This window comes from Crocuta crocuta, unplaced genomic scaffold (assembly GCF_008692635.1).
Source record: "Crocuta crocuta isolate KB4526 unplaced genomic scaffold, BGI_CrCroc_1.0 scaffold364, whole genome shotgun sequence".
NCBI classification, from domain to species: Eukaryota; Metazoa; Chordata; class Mammalia; order Carnivora; family Hyaenidae; genus Crocuta; species Crocuta crocuta.
In genome coordinates, this window is record NW_027532603.1 from 787,604 (window position 1) to 806,499 (window position 18,896).

Genomic DNA, 18,896 nt, shown 5'->3' on the forward strand with positions numbered 1-18,896 from the left:
TCAGAGCCTGGAGCCTATTTCAGAGTCTGTGTCTCCCTCTCTCTCTGACCCTCCCCTGCTCACGCTGTCTCTCTCTCTCTCCTAGAAATAAATAAAAATATTAAAAAAAAAAAAAAAAGAATGGCAGAGCCAAGGTTCAGAGTATAATAAGTCTCCCAGCTGTTCCTAGTGATGTTTTCCCCCACAGCACCATCAACCCCCTGATTGTCCCCGGCCTTGGACAGGAAGCAGTCATTGCTTATTTTCAGAACTGATTTTTCCTTCTTGCAGGAGAGCTGAAAAGGCAACCTGGTGTCGCCTCTCCCAGAGCCGTTAGGAAGATCAACAGAATAAACCAGGGCTCCGAGCTCCTGGAGAGATAACGCAGGTGCCTAAATATAAGGCATTATGGTGGAGATGATAGAGGGAAGGCGCTTGTGGGTAAGCAATTATTTAAAAAAATTCTTTAAGTTACTGCAGCAGCCCCGGTGTTCTTTCCTCAAGGCAGCTGAAAAACTCACTCTATAGACATTGCTGCCTCCAACTATTTGTTGCCTTGAAGCCCAAGAGTGCTTCCAGGCAGTCCTAATTTGTCCAAGATGAACACAAAGGAGGCAGTGCCATTACGAACCTGTGGCCACAGACAGCATCTTTAATTCATGAGCAGGGTGGCAGTGGCAGGAGGAAAGGAAGGGAGACGGCAAGAGCAATTGCCTTGAATCTCTGCCTTGAACTCAAGGTAAAATCGAGATTCCTGTAAGTGGTTTTCAGTTTGTGTTTTGAGGAGAGGTGATGTGGTCATCGTTGGCAGACTGGGGACTCTTGTGACACACAGCAGTGACTCCTGTGCTGTTCACTCACTCAACAAATGTTTACTGAGTGCACGTCGTACAGCATTAGGAGGCTTCTGAGTCAGAAAGTCGAGGCTCAAATCCAAGCTCTGCTTCATACTGGCTGTGTGACTTTGGGAAAGATACTTAGGCTCTCTGTGCCTTTACATGGGATAATAATAGCATTTATCTTGTAGGTTGTGGGAAGAATTAATTTAGTGCATGGAAGGGCTTGGATCCGTACCCAACATATAGGAAGCATGCTGAAACCGTGCTAAATAGACCCCTTGGACTGTGAAGTCACATCTGTATGTAAGTTCCATTACCAGCAGTTGGTAGCTGTGTGACTTGAGGTGAGTAACTTGACCTCTCTGAGTCACAATTTCCTCATCAATAGAAGAGCAGTCCCTGTTTTATATGGTCGTTGTGAGGATTCGATGAGATAGCAATGTAAAGCATCAATCAATGTCTGCTGAGTGTCTCCTCTGTAAGTGAAACAGAGGTAAGACCTTACCCTCAAGGCTTTTGTCTGGGGATGGGCCGGGCGCACGCACGCACTCAGGTGTGATCGTCCCCGAGGGCTCTGAACAGATACAGGACACAAGGCAACAGGCCTGGTCCTGGGCCGGCTCTGCCCTCACTGCTGGGTGGCCATGCACAGATCGCCTGACCACTCAACCTCTGTTTCCCCACCGCTAAAATGGAATGTATGGTCACTAAAGCCCCCCAGCTCCACCTTTCCAAGGCGCGTTCTCCGGGACTCTTTGGACCCCTGGCTCAGATGCACTTTTGCGAACCAATATGGTGGAGCGGAGAGGGTGGGCTCACTGTGGCAGATGTAAATGCACGAAGCTGGACAGCACCGAACACGCCCTCTAAGGTGGCTTCCCGCCTGCTTCCCTTGTCCAGCCGGTCATCACCATCTGATTCCATAGTACAGGGCTGAGTCTGCAAAGCGGAGATGAGCCCCTAAACCATCCCATGACCTTCCTTTTTTTCCTGGGCTCCACGTTCCCCAAAATCCCTTACTCTGGTTCTCCAGGGAACTTTAGGTGGCCCTGCCACTGACGTTTCCAGGCCCAGATCTCGACATGCAGTCGTGTGTGTGTGTGTGTGTGTGTGTGTTAAGTGTGACCTTTTCACTTTCATATCCAGGATTCTAATCTCGGGCATTCTAACACCTGGGTCAACATCTTGGAAACGTATTTCTGTTCCTCCAGCCAAGGACCCAGCACACATTTCTGTGTCAATGAAAACCCAGAAGCTTACTACCTCCTTGGAAGCCCTAAGCTCCTCAGCAGACGGGCAGGGTCTTGTTGCCCATAGGTGAGTGGCCCCTCCTCACACTCCTCCCCTGCGTGAAGGCAGAGGGCCGCTGTGAGCGCCACTGGCCACAGGGGGCGGGACCGAGGGCGTGGCCACGCAGGTGCGCAGGGTTTGGGATTTCAAATCACGAAGGAATTCACGAGTGTCGGGCAAGGACCCCCAGCAGAGCCCAGTCCACGCTTCCCCTTGCCCACGAGCAGTCACAGGAGATGGGCACTGCCAAGAACGGCTCTGCATTGTGCCTCCCTCCCTCCCTTCATTCACATCCCGTCCACAGCATCCACCAAGCACCGGCGGGCTGGGCACCAAGCGTGGGATTGCAGACACAAAGGTGACTAATGTGAGCACCCTCCCTCTGAAGGGCAGACAGCCCACAAGAGAACATTATGGACATATAAACAAATAATTACACTAGCATGCCGCTAAGTGCTCTAATAAAGCGATAAACGCTGTGCTCAGGGAGCATGGAAGATTCTGGGGAACAGCAGGCTCTGAAGAACGCTCAGTGAAGAGAGGCGGAGCCTGGGGTTCAATCAGCCTGTCCGGGTCATCCAAAAGCATTTCCAGCTCCCACTTCAGGCGGGAGAGTTTTTCTCCCCTGGCTGTTAGCATGCACAGGAGATCCAGGCGCGAACTGGAGGCCCGGCTTCGGGCCGAGCAGCGGCACCGCCGTCCCAGCCGAGCGGCCGAGGGCCTCTCGTGCTTAAAAAGTGCCTCTCCAGGAGGGTTTTGGCAGCGTGGAGGGCGAAGACAAGAGCTTCCTCGGACCAACTTGCTTTGGGCAGAGAGCGATGTCAGGGCTGTCGCAGCTCTGGGCTATTTCAGGACATGATGCACTTGAGAAATAACAGCCCGACCTGTCTTCCCTCCAGACACGGGCTCCCTTGCACCTGACTCTTAATTTCCCTGGAGGGGAAAACATATTGCTTCTGGCTATGACCCTGAGAGGGACTCGGGCATCCTCCTTCCTGACCACTGCCTCCTACCTGGGACAGGGGCCAGACCCTGCGTGTAGATGCGTTCAGTAAGCCGCACTTCTGAGGTAGGGAGCCGTCTTCACTGCCTGTCTCCACGTTTGGGCCATCCTGTGTTTCCAGGGACCAGCACGAGGCTGGACAGGTGTCAGCTGATGCTTCGGACCTTCAGACATCAAATGCCCCACTGACCTCTGTGGTCAGCTGCCTCAGCTCTGCCTGGGCAGAGCAAGGAAGGGGCCAGACAGCCTCGCTCCCTGCTCTCAGTGAGTCCCCTCCTCCGGCACTGGCGTTGAGCAGCCCCAGAATGTGTGCCCACATCATGCCGGATGCTGAGACGTGCTGAACTAGACCAGCCACAAACAGGTCTCCACCCTGGCCATGTTTACAGGTTTCTTTGGGGGCTGAGGTCATGTGGGCCTTCATAGCATCACACTTCAAGCCAGGGGTCTCAGTCACATCATCGTGCATAGAGGGAGAGGCAAGAGAGCCCCCCGATCCAGAGTGGGGTTCTGCCAGTCACGATCCAGGGGCCAGAGCCCACCTCTAGGTTCTGTATGAGTAAGGGGTCCCCATTAGAGAAAACCCCGGCCAGGCCCCACTTGCCTGGCCTGGGCTCACCCTAGCACTCTCCTGGCTGGTCAGATGGCTATGCTAATGTCTGACATGGGTTAATTCACTTAATGCCCACAAGGACGCCATGAGAGGTTACCGTTACTATCCCCACTGTATCGACCAGGCACTGAGAGGTCATGAGGCTTACTCAAGGTCACTTGGATAGGAAAATGAACTTAGAGCCTGCCCTCTTATCTAATACCTTACTCTCTCACATTCCTCATTCAGCTTTGGAAACCCCACAGTGGCTTCTTCTCACTTAGTGCCTCTCTCAGTTAACAGGACAGGCTCTAGAGTCAGACACAAGCAGACTTGGGTAACCTTCGGAAGGTCACTTAATCTCCCAGGGCCTCAGTTTCTTCATCTACAAACTGGGATAAGAACACCTCCCTTAGAAGAAGTAAACATAGGGGCACCTGAGTGGCTCAGTCAGTTAAGCTTCCGACTTCAGCTCAGGTCATGATCTCACGGTTCGTGGGTTCGAGCCCCGCGTCGGACTCCCTGCTGACACCCAGCTCAGAGCCTGGAGCCTGTTTCAGATTCTGTGTCTCCCTCTCTCTCTGATCCTCCCCTGTTCATGCTCTCTCTCTCTCTCTCACTCTCAGAAATAAATAAAACAATAAAAAAAAAAAAGAAGAAGTAAACATAGTACCATGTATGAGTGCAGGGTTTTTCACTGGTAAACAACGACCACATGACAGCAATTAGCATTTACAAATATATTTTCTTGGCTTTACATACATAGGTGAGCTGCCCAATAATTAATTGAGTATTAGCTGTGTGACCTTGGGAGGGTCATTTCACTATCTTCTTTCTGTAAAACACTGGATAGCATAATGCATTCCCCAGGCAAACCCGGGCTAGGCAGTGGGCAGAGGGAGGCTTCCTTCCAGCTGGCCTGGGATTTAAAACTTCATCCCAGAAAATCCACAAAGTAAGCATACACACACACACACACACACACACACACACACACACACACACACACACACAGAGTTAGATGCAAAAAGTCTGTGACCTTCCGACTGTCTCTGGGCCAATGCGGTTCCTCCACCCCCACACCCTCTCGGGCTTTCTTTATTGCCGCCTGTCCACATTGGTTTCCACAGCACTTAGCACTAACTGAACTACTGTATGTTTTATTTACGTTTATTAACCATCTCCTTCACCCCCGCTGTATCGTCAGCTCCGAGTGGGCAGGGACCGTGCCTCTCCTGTCCCCTGAGCCCCTGAAGCCTGGCCTGCCCCCCACCAAGGGCCCCTCAAGTCAGAACTGTCTCCTACAGCTCCCGCCCCTCTATCCCTCTCTCTGCTGCTACGCTGCGGAGAAGTAAGTAAACCAGGCTTCAAGAGGCACAGATACTTAACAAAAAGCAGCCATAAAAATGGCTAATAAGTGGCTTTATTTCGCATGACCGTGCACCCTGCACTGGGCTAAGCACTCTCCGTGTATTAACCATATTAACTCACTCATCCTTACCACAGTCTGTCTCTAATTCACAGGGCCCAAAACTGAGGCACAGGGCAACTAATGGCCCAGGAAATGGAGCGCAAGCAGCCTGTTCGCTAAACGGACAGTCCTGGTCGTGTTGTTCAGGGCCTGTGGAGGCTGTGCCGTGCTCCCTGCCAGCTTCCTCCGTGCTTCCCCCACCGCCGTGAATTTTCCTCTATTTTCCCACTGCTCCTCAGTTACAGGCATCTCACCCAGAGGCATTTCTGTGCATGCACCCATTCATTCACCAGACAGGCATTGAGGACTTCCATGCCCCAGTCACTGTTTCAGGCGCTGCCCATCCCAGGAGAGGAGGGGGTCCCTCCCACCGGGGCACGGGAGACTCCCAGGGGCAGCCGCCTGTGTTCTCTCTTCTCTCGGTACAAACTCGTGTTCGAAGAATGCCCGGCTAAGCGGTGTGTCAGGCCCTAGCCCTGGAACCTGGGGCCCGGCGGCTGATGGGGTCTGGCCCTGATGAGACCTAGAAAAGGGGCCAGCCCTCTCTTGTGGGAGAGAAGGACGGGGCCAGGCATCCTTTCCCCTCCCCCGATCCTCTTCCACAGCCTTGTCTCCTCCCTCCTCCCAGCTGATCACAAAAATGCCTTCTTTGCCTAATTATTACATATACTAATTATTTTCATTTACATGCCTAGCTTACCATTTATGTCTAATTATTGTGCAGCTCAGAAACAATTATGCGTACCATTAAGAATGTATCAGGGTAACTCTGCAGTGAATTTTACTTAACTTCAATACCAAACGGTTTGTGTGTGTTGATTCTCCGTGGTTCCCACGGCGTAAGAGTTCCCTGAGCTGAGCTGGGGGCAGGAGCAGGGACATCAGGGTGGGTCACACTGTCCTAGGGTGGTGGGTGAGAGTAGCAGGAGGAAGAGACATAATGGCTACAATTTATTGAGCAACTATGGACGGACACCAGATACCATTAAGCATGGCATTCACATTGTATCCTTTAAACGTCAAGGCCTTCAGTATTACAGCGAGGCAGGTGAGACGTCCAAGTTCTGGGGTTCAGGCGCAGATGTGTGCGATCAGAGCCTGACCTCTTCACTGCCTCAGAGGTGCCTGCCCACGGAAGGGCACAAGGAGAGCCCTGGAGGCGCCTGGGAGGCCCTGCGGTCCAACCACCTCGTTCTCCTGAAGAGGAAACTGAGGCAGGAACAGGGAAGTGGCTTGCCCAGCCAGGCTAGAGAAGGGCCCAGCACTTAGCCTTCCCTCTGCTGCTCCAGGAGGAAGCCGCCCTGGGAAGAGAAACAGCACCTCTGTACTCGGACCCATCGCTCACAAGAAGCACTCCCTCTGGAAGATGCCTGGTCTCTTTCTTCCTCTCCAGCCCTTTCTTTTCTAAACATGCATCCCCCTTCACTCTACTGACCTTCTCTCACGAGGTGTCAAACAGTACTTCCTCTAGGCCCTTTACATCTACCTGCCCGTTCAATCCTCACAGTACTCACGTGGGGTGGAAACTATCATCATCTCCCCCTTTGCCAGCCAGGGACCCTGCGGCCCAGAGAGGGTAAGTGACGCACCCATAGTCACACAGCTGGTGATGTCAGTGCACAGATCCACGGCCAGGGGTCTCTGATTCCAGAGCCTGCGCTCTTAGGTCAAGACACAACATAACATTAGTCTGCTGGCTGCCAGAGTGGCCTCACACTTCTCTTCCTCCACGAGGCAGCCAAAACCAAACACCCTGTGTTTTGAGCCCAAAGATTCAAAGTGGCTCCAGAGCTGGCTTCTGTCCTATTCCAGAGCTTTGGGCTCTGCCCAGAGTTACGGGCACTTCAGGGGCTGGGCTAGATTCTGAGAAGTGTTTCTGGGAACGCCACAGACCAGGAGGGCTCTTCTTGCCTAGTGTCAGAATTACCAACAGGCAGGGAAGAGGACCAAGGAAACAGCATTCCGGAAGCTTAGAATGTTCCCTGTTCCAAAACAATACTCCTCATCTCTTGGGCCTTCTGATTCCTCATCTCTGGGGCCTTCCAACCTCCGAGCTTGGGCAGCAGGACCCTTCCCATTTCCTGCAGTCAGTTAGTAACACCTCCCAGGACTGTCTCCTCCCCTGGGATTATGGGGGACCAGCAAGCCGGGCCGCCCTCCAGGCGGGATTGCAGGAGAGCACCAGGCTGAGAGGCTGGGAAGGCTGGGGCAGAGAACCCCCTCCCTCCCTCTCTCTGCGGGAGCCTGCCCGACTCCTCTCACCCTGGGTCTTGCCGCTAGGCCTGGGCCTTCCCACCCACAGGTGAAGAAGGGCACATCCCTTTACTGTCCACTTTGGAACCCCATCCCTGACTGGGCTTGCCCCCCTCTTTTGGCAGTAAGCCACTGAAGTTCCGAGCACAGGAAACACGGGTGATAGCCAGAGTCGTTCTGGGTGGCAGGCTTGACAGAGGAGAAACGGTAGAGTCACCACTTCCCAGGTGCGGAGAGGGAGACGACACCCACTGTGCTGGGCTTTCCAGGATGCAACGTGCATGGCAGTGTGCCTGTATTCACTTCTCTCTCTTTTTTCTCCCTGCCCTCTCTCCCACTTCCCTCCATCCATCTGTCCAGCCACACATGCATGCCACATTCACTGGGCCCTTGCTGTAGGCCAGGCACCGGACCAGGCACCAGGACGCCCCATGGCTCACTCCCTCTCTTCCTGTGATCGCGGCACATCTCTCGAGGGGCCTTCCCTGCCTGCTGCCTGAGCAAAACTGCCGTGCCTCTGTTACCGCTCACCCTCTCGCTCCACTTCCATCTCCTAACACGGCACTCCCCACCACCCGACGAGTTCTGGTTTTTGTTTTCTCTATGTGATCACCCCCCACTAGAGTGTCAGTTCCATGAGGGTAGGAATTTCATTCTACTTTATTCACTGCTGTAATTCCAATTGACTAGAATAGCACCCATCATGTGGAAGTGTGACAAATACCTGTTAAGTGAATGGCCCAGAGGGAGTGGGGTCACGGTGCACAGGAGGGAGAACGGGCCCTGGGATGGGACTCCCCTGGAGCCTTAGCTGGCTGAGACCCCCCCACTCTTAAAGATCTCCAAGAAAGCCCCCCACCCACCCAAAGTGCCCTCTCTCCTTTGCACAGGAAACGTGGACAGTCAGTGCCCAATGCTCTGTCTTGGGTGGGGAGTGGCAGGAGAGAAGCCCCACCAAAGCAGGGGACCAAGCTGGGGAGTCCCCTCCTTTAGGGCTTCGGAAGGCACTGTACAACTGGTCTGGCGACAAATCTATCACCCTGACTACATTTGTGTAAGTCCATTTGAGGGAAGATGAGTTCTCACTCCCTATGCTCGAGGCGCAGACACGGAGCAGGGGGCCCAGGGCAGAGCGGCAGAGGGCAGGGGCCAGCTGGGAATGACAGTGAGGTCAGGAACAGGACCTGAGTCTAGTTTACAGAGGGCCCTGAGTGTCCTGGCCCCCAGGGCTTCAGGGCAGCCTCAAGGGGACCTCATAAAGCTCCCTGTAACAGCAACTCCTGGCAGTCATTCACTGTAGGACGTGGGAGGTGGGAAGTGAGAGCCCTTCCTACCTCTACCCACTGCTCCCGCCTTCCAGTGTGCAGGGCAGGGGAAGGCAGAGTCGCCTGGGACCAGAGGCAGAAACTTCTGCTCGGCAGACACGACTGTTTCCAAGCAGGGATAACAAGCCTGTGAAGGCATCGGAGTTAACAGAACCTCCTGTAAACTTGGATTCTGAATAGCTCCAGCAGCTGCATTAAAATCGCAACAGTCTTTCCTGTGGATTTTTCCAGATTCATGCAAATTTGTTTTGATTTGCAAATTGGAAATCAGTGGCAAGCACCTGGTGTAAGAGTCCCTGCAGGGAGTGGAGACCCCTGAGGGCATCCTCACACCAGCCTGCCAGCCCCCCACCCCCCACCCCAGGACCTTGCCCACTCCCTGTGTCTGTGTAGTCAGACCTCCTGGGTTCTAGGTGGGTAACGCCTCCACCCCATGTCGGTAACCAGCTCTCCACTAGCCAAACGAAATGCATCCAGTGGCTTCCAGGTGCTGGGACCCCCAGGCCCCTTTTTTCCTTGGTGAGTGAGGAAGGGTGATAGGTACACTCAGGGAAGTCATTCCAGCCGTCCCGGGGCAGTGGGGAGGAGGGGACATCATTATAATGACAAGAGTGGCACTACTTCATCTCTCAGCATGGGACAGGCTAGTGCCTTGGAGATGCTCCTTCCTTCCCAACTGTCCGGAGCCTGTCCAGAACTACAGGGCTATGTCTCAGCTTCGAGCAAGGACCTCCTCCCACAAGCTCCAGAAAGCAGAGGGACCTGCGGGGACTCCCGGGAGAGCTGGGTCATGAGGGAGGTGCTGCTGGTGTCCCCGGGCTGCCTCCCGCCACAGGGCCGGGTGCTGCTCTCCGTCAGAGCCGTGCTCCCAGCCGAGCGGAGCCAGAGTGGACGAACATGAACGTGAACGGAGGAACACTTCCCCGCCTGTCCCCTCCTCCACCAGCCTGGCCTTGTTCATTCAGCTCTGAGAGAAGTCGGGAGGGAGGGCAGTTATGAACGGGCCCCACTATGCTCCCCCTTCCTCTGCTACGCAATTTAAAGGCAGGAGACGGAGAGGAAGGCTCTGGAAATGCAAGTGAAAATGTATTCCTGCAGCAATCCCGCACCCAATTAAAGTAACCCAGGGCCTATTGTCCTTCGCTAAATTTAGAAAATGCTCAGGTGTGTCTGATCCTACTCTGCATAGATATTTTTAATACAGATTTAATCATATTTTGGGTTAGGAGGAGAAGCTAATTAGGTAGGCAGATTGAGAAAAGCTGCCGGAATGCGGGACAAAGCGAGGTGATTGGATGCAATTCACTGTTTTGGGAGGGTGTTGTTTCTTTAAACAGCAAGTTGTGTCGAGCCTGGGTTTGGAATTCACATCAAACTGGCTTGAAAAGGAACAAGGTGACAAGGAATGGGAAAGCTCCCCGTGATGGTACGCAATGAACCCTAGGGCTGGAGGGGACCCCACAGGGCGGTCACATCACTCTCTGTCTCCAGTAACTGCTGAACCCGAACACGGCCAGGGACTTCGCTGTTTAACATGACACATACACACGCTCTTCACGTGTGGGACGGGCAAGCTCTCTGGCTGGGTGCTGCTCAGTGAATTCTGGGCGGATGGACGACTGAATCAGTGACTGAGCAAATAAGAGGAGAAACAGGCCAGCACCTAGACTGGGGCGAGGGGCTTCCGCTCCACCCACCTTGTCCCGGGTGGTCTGCACCCGTCTGCCTCTGGTCCCCAGTTCCCCATACAGCACCAGACCACACCTGAGAACAACACATAAAAATGGGGTCTTGGCTTGACTCTGTGCTGAATCATCATGTGACTAAGCCAATGGCTTAAAAACCCCTCTAAGCCTCAGTTTCTCCCCAGCCACACAGGAATTCTGGTCTCTTCCTTATAAGGACGGCCAAGCTAGAGAGAGGCTTAACTGTGGTAATCTGGACACATCAGGAAGGGGACCACCGAGGACACACACCCAGGCGGCTCAGCCCTGTGGCTGAGAGAGGTCCTGAGGTGCCCAGGAGCATTTTGTCTGAAACCGAGGGGCGAGTTGGGTTCTTCACGCAGGACCCACCCCAGCTCCCGTCTTGGTGGTGAAGGAGGCTGAGCCCAGCGCATCGTCACTGAGCTCTCTTTCCAAGTTCCTCCCGAGCGTCCTGTTAAGTAGTTGAGATTGTACATCTTAAAATGCAAAATGCAGAAGGGTGCCTACGGCACACTGCCCGTCACTTAAGAAAGACAGGAGCAGAAGGAAGCACGCAGATACTTCGCTCATTTGTGCAAAAGGAATACAGGAGGGATAAACCAGACACTTAAGAGGCTGGCTACCTACAAGAGGTAGGTGGGAAAGAGGTGGAAAGATGGAGGATGAGAACGGGGAGCAGAGATGTGTAGGGAGGGACATTTCTCTGAGGATACCTTTTCTTACAGCTTTGACTCTTAGAGCCTTGGCAATATCTCACAGGGCCTTCACACATCCCAAAAGAAATGAGTGAAACCAGAAGGATTTGGAGGGACCATTCCCCCCACCCCAAACTCCACAGAATTCCTCCTGAAGGCAGACTCTTTCCTCTTCAGGGACTGGGCCCCACAGAGAGGACAGCCCATTATTTTCGTAGTGTAACAGCCAAAAGCAAAGATTCTAGAACTGGGGTTCAAATTCCAGCTCGACCACGGACAGGCTGTGTGACTTTAAACACGTTACTTACCCTCTCTGGGCTGCAGTTTTCTCACCTATAAAGTGGAGTAAGACAGAAACTACCTCACACAGCGATGAGGAGGCGTTTATGAGCTAGTACAGAACAGGGGGCTTAGGACAGTGCTTGGCGCATGGTATCGTGTCAGGGCTCGCGTAATCTTGTGATTACCATTATTTTAGGGCTCGCTGGCTAGGGGCAGTTGCAGTGACTCAGCTTCTGTCCCACGGCATGAGGGCTCCCTTCATCTTTCCTAGATGTCCCTCTAGGACACCTCGCGAGGATCGGGAATAGGCCAGCTCGACACAAGAGCTTCCGGCGGGAGGCGCACCGTGGCGGCAGGAGCCACGCGTTCCGCATGCCCGTGCTTGGGGACTGTATCCGTTTCCTGTTGCCGCCGTGACAAGTTACCACATGTGTAGTGGCTGAAACAACACGGCCGTGTCGCCTCACAGTTCTGGAGCTGAGAGGTCTGGGACGGGTCTCAGTGGGCTAACAGGCCGGCTTGCAGTCCCTTCCCCCATCTCCAAAGGCAGCGACAGCACATCAATCCCCCTCCCATGCGTCCCCCTGCCCTCTCATGCCTTCTTCTTCAGCGTGTAAGGATGCTTGTGACTCTACTGGGCCCGCTGGATAACCCCAGATACTCCCCCTTTCCTTAAAAAAAACCTTATTTTTATTTACTTTTGAGACACACACACACACACATACACACACACACACACACAGACAGAGTGTGAGCAGGGGAGGGTCAGAGAGAGAGGGAGACACAGAATCTGAAGCAGGTTCCAGGCTCTGAGCTGTCAGCACAGAGCCCGATGTGGGGCTTGAACCCACGAACCACGAGATCATTACCTGAGCTGAAGTTGGACACTTAACCGACTGAGCCACCCAGGCACCCCGGATACTCTCCCTTTCTTAAGGGCAGCTGACTAGCAACTGTGATTCCCATCTGTTACCTTAATCCCCTCTGCAACTTATCTGCGGGCTCTGGGGGATGGGGTGTGGACATCTCTGGGGCTATTCTTGTGTCTACCGCATGGACCAGCTCCCGACCTGTGCCACCTCTTCCCTTGTGCTTGGTCTCTCGGATAGGTTGGTTGGTTTTTTACCACCGTAGCCATTTTAAAGTGTCCCAGCCTACAGCATTAAGTCCACTGACACCATCAAGCAGCCATTACCAGCATCTACCTCTAGAACCTTTCTCCTCTGGCAGGACTGAAATTCGGCCCATTCAACACTAACTTGCCACCATTCTGTTTTCTGTCTCCATGAATTTGAGAACTCTACATATCTCATGCAAGTGGAATCAAATGTACTCGGTTTCCTGTGCCCGGCCCATGTCACTTAGCCACAATGTCCTCCAAGTTCACCCACATCGTAGCATGTGGGTCTCCCGGTTTTGCAGTGACTTTGCACTGCCGGCCCCCCTCCCCCATCCAGAAGCTGGCCCCGGAGGAGGTCCCCGCCGGGAATGGCATGTCAGGCTAAATGTTCGCACATGGATGGCCTGGAGACCTAGCAAGAGACAGCGCCATGTGGCGTGACGGTGCAGCGTGTGGTGCAAAGGGCTGCTCTGGGCCCTGGGCACTGGGCTCCCATCCAGGCCAGCCACCCCTGCCTGGGGGACTTTCCTCGTGAGCACTCATGGAGCACCCACGACGAACCAGCCTCCCCAGGACGCACACAAGGCCCAAGGGCCACTCAGCACAGTACCAGCCGCTTAGTGAGTACTCACTGGATGCTGGTTTGTAAAGGGAGACGAGGTAGGGGCAGAGCTGAGAAGACATCTTCTTCCTAGGGCTCCCTGTGAGCTTCCTGTGAGAGCCACAGGGAGCAGCAGTTGGGAGCTCTGAATCCTGGCAGAAGAGCATACATACTCTCATATGGTGTTGGGGGGCTACTCTGAGGAACCTCTGAAGGCAGGGGCTGGAGAGGCCCCTAGGAAGCAGCACCAAGTCGAGAGTGGCACACATATGGGAAAGGAGGCAGGGAGGCCAAGGTTCACCTTCCAAAGATGATGGGTGTTCTTGATCTGGCTCTTTTTAATCCCCTCCTCCGGGAAGCATTCCATGATTACACTCACAGAACTTTAGTGACTTTTACTAGATGTTTCCTCCATATTCCCCTCTGGAGTCTTATGCTGTATTAATCTGCACTTATCAATTGTGACACAAAAGCGCTTAACTAATTTGGATTAAAGCATCTGATCCTTTGGTATTGCCAAGCACTTTAAAAACTCTCCCTGGGGTGCCTGGGTGGCTCAGTAGGTGAAGCATCCGCCCTTAGCTCAGGTCATGGTCTCACCATTTCTGAGTTTGAGCCCCGTGGTAGGCTCTGTGCTGACAGCTCAGAGCCTGGAGCCTGTTTCAGATTCTGCATCTCCCTCTCTCTCTCTCTGTCCCTCCCCTGCTTGTGCTCTGTCTCTCTCTCTCTTTCTCTCAAAAATAAATAAACATTAAAAAAAAACCTCTCCCCAACCTTCCCTCAGCCAGGACCTGGCTAGAGGCCTGGGGCCCTGAACAACGTGCACTGGTGGAGACAGTTGGGGAGGAGGAAGACTCCTTCTGTATCCATCCCACTAGGGTAGCGCTTGACCTTCACCCTCCCAAAGACCCTGGGAAAGGGGGCACCGTGGCAGCCAGGCTCCTCATTGTGTGGTTCCACGTAGATAGAACACTTCAAGGTTCCCGGCCCCATCCCCTCACCTATACAACTGGGGGTTGGGGGGCTGGGACTGGGAGGCATGGTCTCCAAGCCACCTCGAGCAGGTATCATCTTAGTGCCCGTGTTCCACGTGGACAAGCAGATGTGCAGGGCAGGAGCGCGGCTCGGCTACGTGGCTGGGCAGGGCTTCGGATTCCAGGGTTAGGGGTCTTCTCCCAAGAAGGCACGGCTTACCCTAACTGCTAGCTCTGGACCCCAGGGAGACCCCAGGGAGACCCCAGGGAGACCCCAGGGTCTACTCAGTTACACACGCTTGCTCAACACGCCAGCCGTGTGACCTCAGTGAGCCACTTAACCCCTTCCAGGCCCAGTTTCCTCCTCTATAGATGGGGGTGGGACTGGGGGGGCAATAGTGGGATCTGCACGAAGGTGAAAGAAACTTGAGAGTCCCTGAGTCACAGCATGTGCTGACCAAGGTCAGCTGTGCCCTCAGTCTTGTCAGATGTGCACAGCAGGCCTTCAAGGTCACAGGCTCATAGTGTTGAGAAGGTCCTCCCGGTCCGCCTGGAGCAGACTTCAGCTCCACCCAGGGGTCCCTTGAAGCTGACCCACTGCACCTCTGCTGGGACATCTCCAACCAGAGCTAGGCTGTAGCCACGGAAGAGCCACATCCAATGGACGAGAAAAGCCTGCCGCCTGCGTGAGCAAGCCATCGAGGCACACCGTGCTGGAACGCCCCTGCCTCCAATCTGGGGGCCATCAAGGAAGAGGCAGCAATAGCCCTGTGATAGAAGCAGGCCTTTGCTGCTGCAGCAAGGGCAGCAAGGACCAAGGGCCACCTGGTTGGCCTGGGGCATTTGGGCATTCCTGCCCGTTCTCGCTCCCTCCTCCCTTCTTTTCTTCTCCCACCTACTTTTGTTAAGTGAAGGTATAGAGGTGAATGTTCTGGGAAAGTCCAGGCCAGTCTAGCTATCAACTCTCCTTGGCTTAGCCTCATGTGAGGAATGTGTTTTTCCAACTTAGCCCTCCATCTATCCTCTCTGTAGAATAGGAATTAGGCTGGTGCACTCTCTATCTATTCTTCTTCTTGTTTTTAACGTTTATTTACTTTTTGGAGAGACAGAGTGTGAGTGGGGGAGGGGCAGAGAGAATCTGAAGCAGGCTCCAGGTTCTGAGCTGTCAGCACAGAGCCCAATGCGGGGCTCGAACCCATGAGGCTGGTGCACTCTCTAATAAGGACATAGAAACAGGGCAGACAGTCCTTACTTCTGAATCCCCTCAGGATACTAACTGCCAAGACTGGCTCCCACCCCTCCTGTGGTCAAGGCCAAGCTTGTCCAAGATGCTGCTCTTAGGAAAGGGAACAAAGTTAAAATCTGGTGAGTTCCGATTGTGTATAAGACACTTCACAACCAGCACTTGGTTAATTTCATCCAACGTCATGACAATCCTATAGGGTCATTCCTACCTTACAGGTGGGGAAACTAAGTCACAGAAGTGCAAATGCCTTGTCCAGTGCTGTTCACCATTCAGGGGGGAGGGAGGGAGAACAGAAAGATGGGCGATAATGAGGTGTGGGCCTTCCTTACTGCCCTCCCCTCGGAGGACAGGAGGCAGCAGCCCTGACCACCGGAGGCTAAGGGGCCCCTTCCCTCAGAAACGTAGACAGCTCTCGTTCAGCGTGTCACTGGAGGAACGCAGATCACCCAAATCCCTTTCTCTTTGGCTCTGATGTTGATGACGCGTGTTCTGATTTTTTTAGAGGCAGATTTACCCTTGATTATGTGCATCTGAAGGCAGCTATGAAGATGAATTTTTATTCTGAGCCACGTGCCCCTGGATGTGTGGGGAGCTGGCTGGGACCAGACAGGCTGCGGAAATCCTCCCGTGGTGGCGGAAAGTTGGCAACGTCACGGCTGAAGGGCCGAGTGAGGAGGGGGAGCAGGTTCCGAGGCCAAGGCTCCCCTGGCTTGTCCTGAGTGCCGGTGGCACAGACCAGCAGGACAGGCCTGGGTGTGATGAGAGAGGGCTGGGAGTTCCTTAGTCTCCTCTCACACCCTCGCCCCTCCCTGCCGTCCAGAGAACAGCAGGAGGGCACGCAGGGCCCTAGTGGCTCCTCTTTCCTCCGGCAAACATCATCTTCTGTCCTGGTAAGAGCATGCCGTAATCATCGCTATCTTCCCAAGTAAACAGGGCTTTCTTGCCCTGTAATTGGGCCACTGCTGGACAGACAGTACAATTTGGAAGTGATGTGTGAGGCACGGGAGGGAGGGCTATTTTCCGGGTGCTGTACAGCTGACCAAATGGACCAGCCCCCAGGCCCACTCCATCTCCGGCCTGGTGAGGGGCAACTTAGTCAAAGGTACAGCCTGATCAGCCCAAGTTCATGTTCCTTAAAAACAATGGTCAGGATCAGGGAAACCAGAGCTCGCAGGTATGGCTACTGCAAGGAGCCCCACCCTAGGCACGGAAGGCCTACACGGACCACATGAATGCAATTGTTCAACCCAAAGGGAATCTGAATTCATCCCAGACCACCACCCCCGCCAGACTCGTGTGTGTTCTAGAAATGCCAATATCATTCTTAGACAGTGAGAGGGGTCTAAATCTGCCCAAAAGCGTGCACAAGAGGGTATATGTGTGGTGTGAGTGAGCACGTGAGTGTGTGTTGTGTGTGATGTGTGCGGACCTGCCCCTGTGCCCCTGTGGACCCTGCAGGCACAGACACGGCTGTATGCCAGGCTCTGGACTCTGGGTCTACGCCCTTGGTTTGGTCACTTCCAGTTGATGGACTTGGGCAATTGCTTCAACCTGCTACACCTTGGCTTCCTCATTCATAAAATACAGACAGCCTGATTCACCAGACGGTTGTGACTCTCCAGTGAGTTAATGCGTACAGAGCATTTAATGCTTGCAGGATCCACACTCGAGAACAGCTAACTGTTCTTACTTTTGTTTGTTCAACCAGGGCAACTGGCTAAGTGTCACCTCTTCCTGACTTCAAACTGAGGCACAAAGGAGTCTCTGGAGGTCAGCAGACTCAAAGCCAAGTCCATCCATATCTTCAGCATGTATGTAATACCGAGTATGCACATAAACACAGGACTCGGGCTTTTGAGTAGATTCTCAAATTCACAAGAAGAACCTTCATGGAACTACCATCCCTTGGGTCCACGTCAACAGGAGTCTTTCATATATTCAACCATCTTCTTACAAGGACCTTCGGATACTTCATCAGCCTCATGCCACCTGCCTGCCCCACCTCAAGTCCTCTGGCTTGACTGCAGAGAGTTCTGAGTTGATTGTAGAGCTCCACCCTTGGCTTTTGGATTATTGCTGCAAACACTTACTCCCCTGATTTGTAGATAATTGAACTGCCTGCTTTTACTCATTTATGTAGGGAGATACCTACATAAATGAAATCATCTTAATATCTTGTCTTTATTTGGTTGTAATTGCACAGAGAGAAGAAAAACACGTCCTTTCCCCCCTGGGAGATGCAAATCTTTAGCATAATGGGTACAATGAACAGAGGCTTCTACGTGATATGATTGGTGGTAATAATAATGAATCCTAAATAATAATTAAAATGGCAATGATGCTAAGGATGATAACAACAAAGCTGGTGACAGCCTCTATCTCTCACTGACACTTCCGTGTGCCAGGCACAGTGCAGGCATCAGCACATCTCATTTTGGCAGAGGAGAAGAACTGCCTCTTTGTTGCAAACCTATGGGCAAACTTTGCCTATTCTAGTGTGTGGAAGAAGGGCCAAGGGTCCAACAGCCCAGGCCACAGACCGAGGGAGTGAGCGGGTCCCCCTGGGATCCCGGACCTCATTCTAGTCTGCAGGGAGAGCAGTGCTCCTGCCCTCGGCACGGAACACCCCCAAACCACTTTCCAATTATCCACACACACACGTGCCCCTACGTAATTATCCTGACAAATGTGCTAAAGGAAAATAAACTCTGTAAAACTGCCTTATAAAAATAGCAAAATGCACAGCGCAGGCTTGCTCTATATAATTCATGCAGAAAAGCATGGAAACATCTTATCCTGATAAACTGTGCTTTCTGTGAATTTGCTGATTATACACACACACACACACACACACACACACACACACACTCGCACGCATGCACGGACTGCCGCTGGCTGGCCAGCGCTTTGATAAAGAGATGGGGAGAGCCCAAGTCTGAAGAATGGCTATGGCCTGCCCAAGCTGTCAGCTTAGGGACAGGAATCTGAGAGGCTGGGCTGGTGACCACTCTCTGGCAGCCTGGACAGGTCTTTCAGTTCAGGCTGTTCAGCTTAATTGCTTTTGGCAATCCCTGTTGCACACCAGCACTGTGTAAATGGAGGGGTCACAGGAGGGGGGAGGGTCCTGGGGAGGAAGCAGATTCCTGAACAGATAACATGACAAGGTAGGTATGACTGTGGTGCTGAATGAGAGGATCAGGCAGGCTTCCTGGAGGAGGGGTCTGAGTCTTGAAGCATGAATATGGTGGCCAGGGGAAGATGGTAGAGAAGGCACTGGATAGTGGGTTTACTATCTCCAGGCCGGGAGCAGGGGCTGAGGCTGGTGAGCAAGACATGCACGAGACAATGGGCGCTCACCGAGTAACCTCCCCATTGGGCCACCGTAAGGCCTGTTTATCCTCTAGGGACTCCCTAAGTGTCATTCACCCAAGGAGCCCGTCCCTGCTCCCTGCCTCGATACTTTGGAGCCCTTGCCAGACCCTGTCAGGTCCCCTTCCCCTTCTGCACAGGGCTTCTAACT

The 18,896-nt window shown here is 53.4% G+C and overlaps 1 protein-coding gene and 1 long non-coding RNA gene across 3 annotated transcripts in view; both read right to left on the bottom strand.

The window, feature by feature from the left end:
• Positions 1-18,896, bottom strand: part of KCND3 (potassium voltage-gated channel subfamily D member 3) — a 205,695-nt gene that overhangs the window by 143,286 nt on the left and 43,513 nt on the right. The gene's annotated exons all lie outside the window — the stretch shown is intronic.
• Positions 6,113-7,096, bottom strand: LOC144244844 (uncharacterized). The gene is made up of 2 exons (XR_013339084.1): positions 6,764-7,096; positions 6,113-6,475 (listed from the first exon to the last, which is right to left on the bottom strand). It is a non-coding gene; the product is annotated as an uncharacterized LOC144244844 (long non-coding RNA).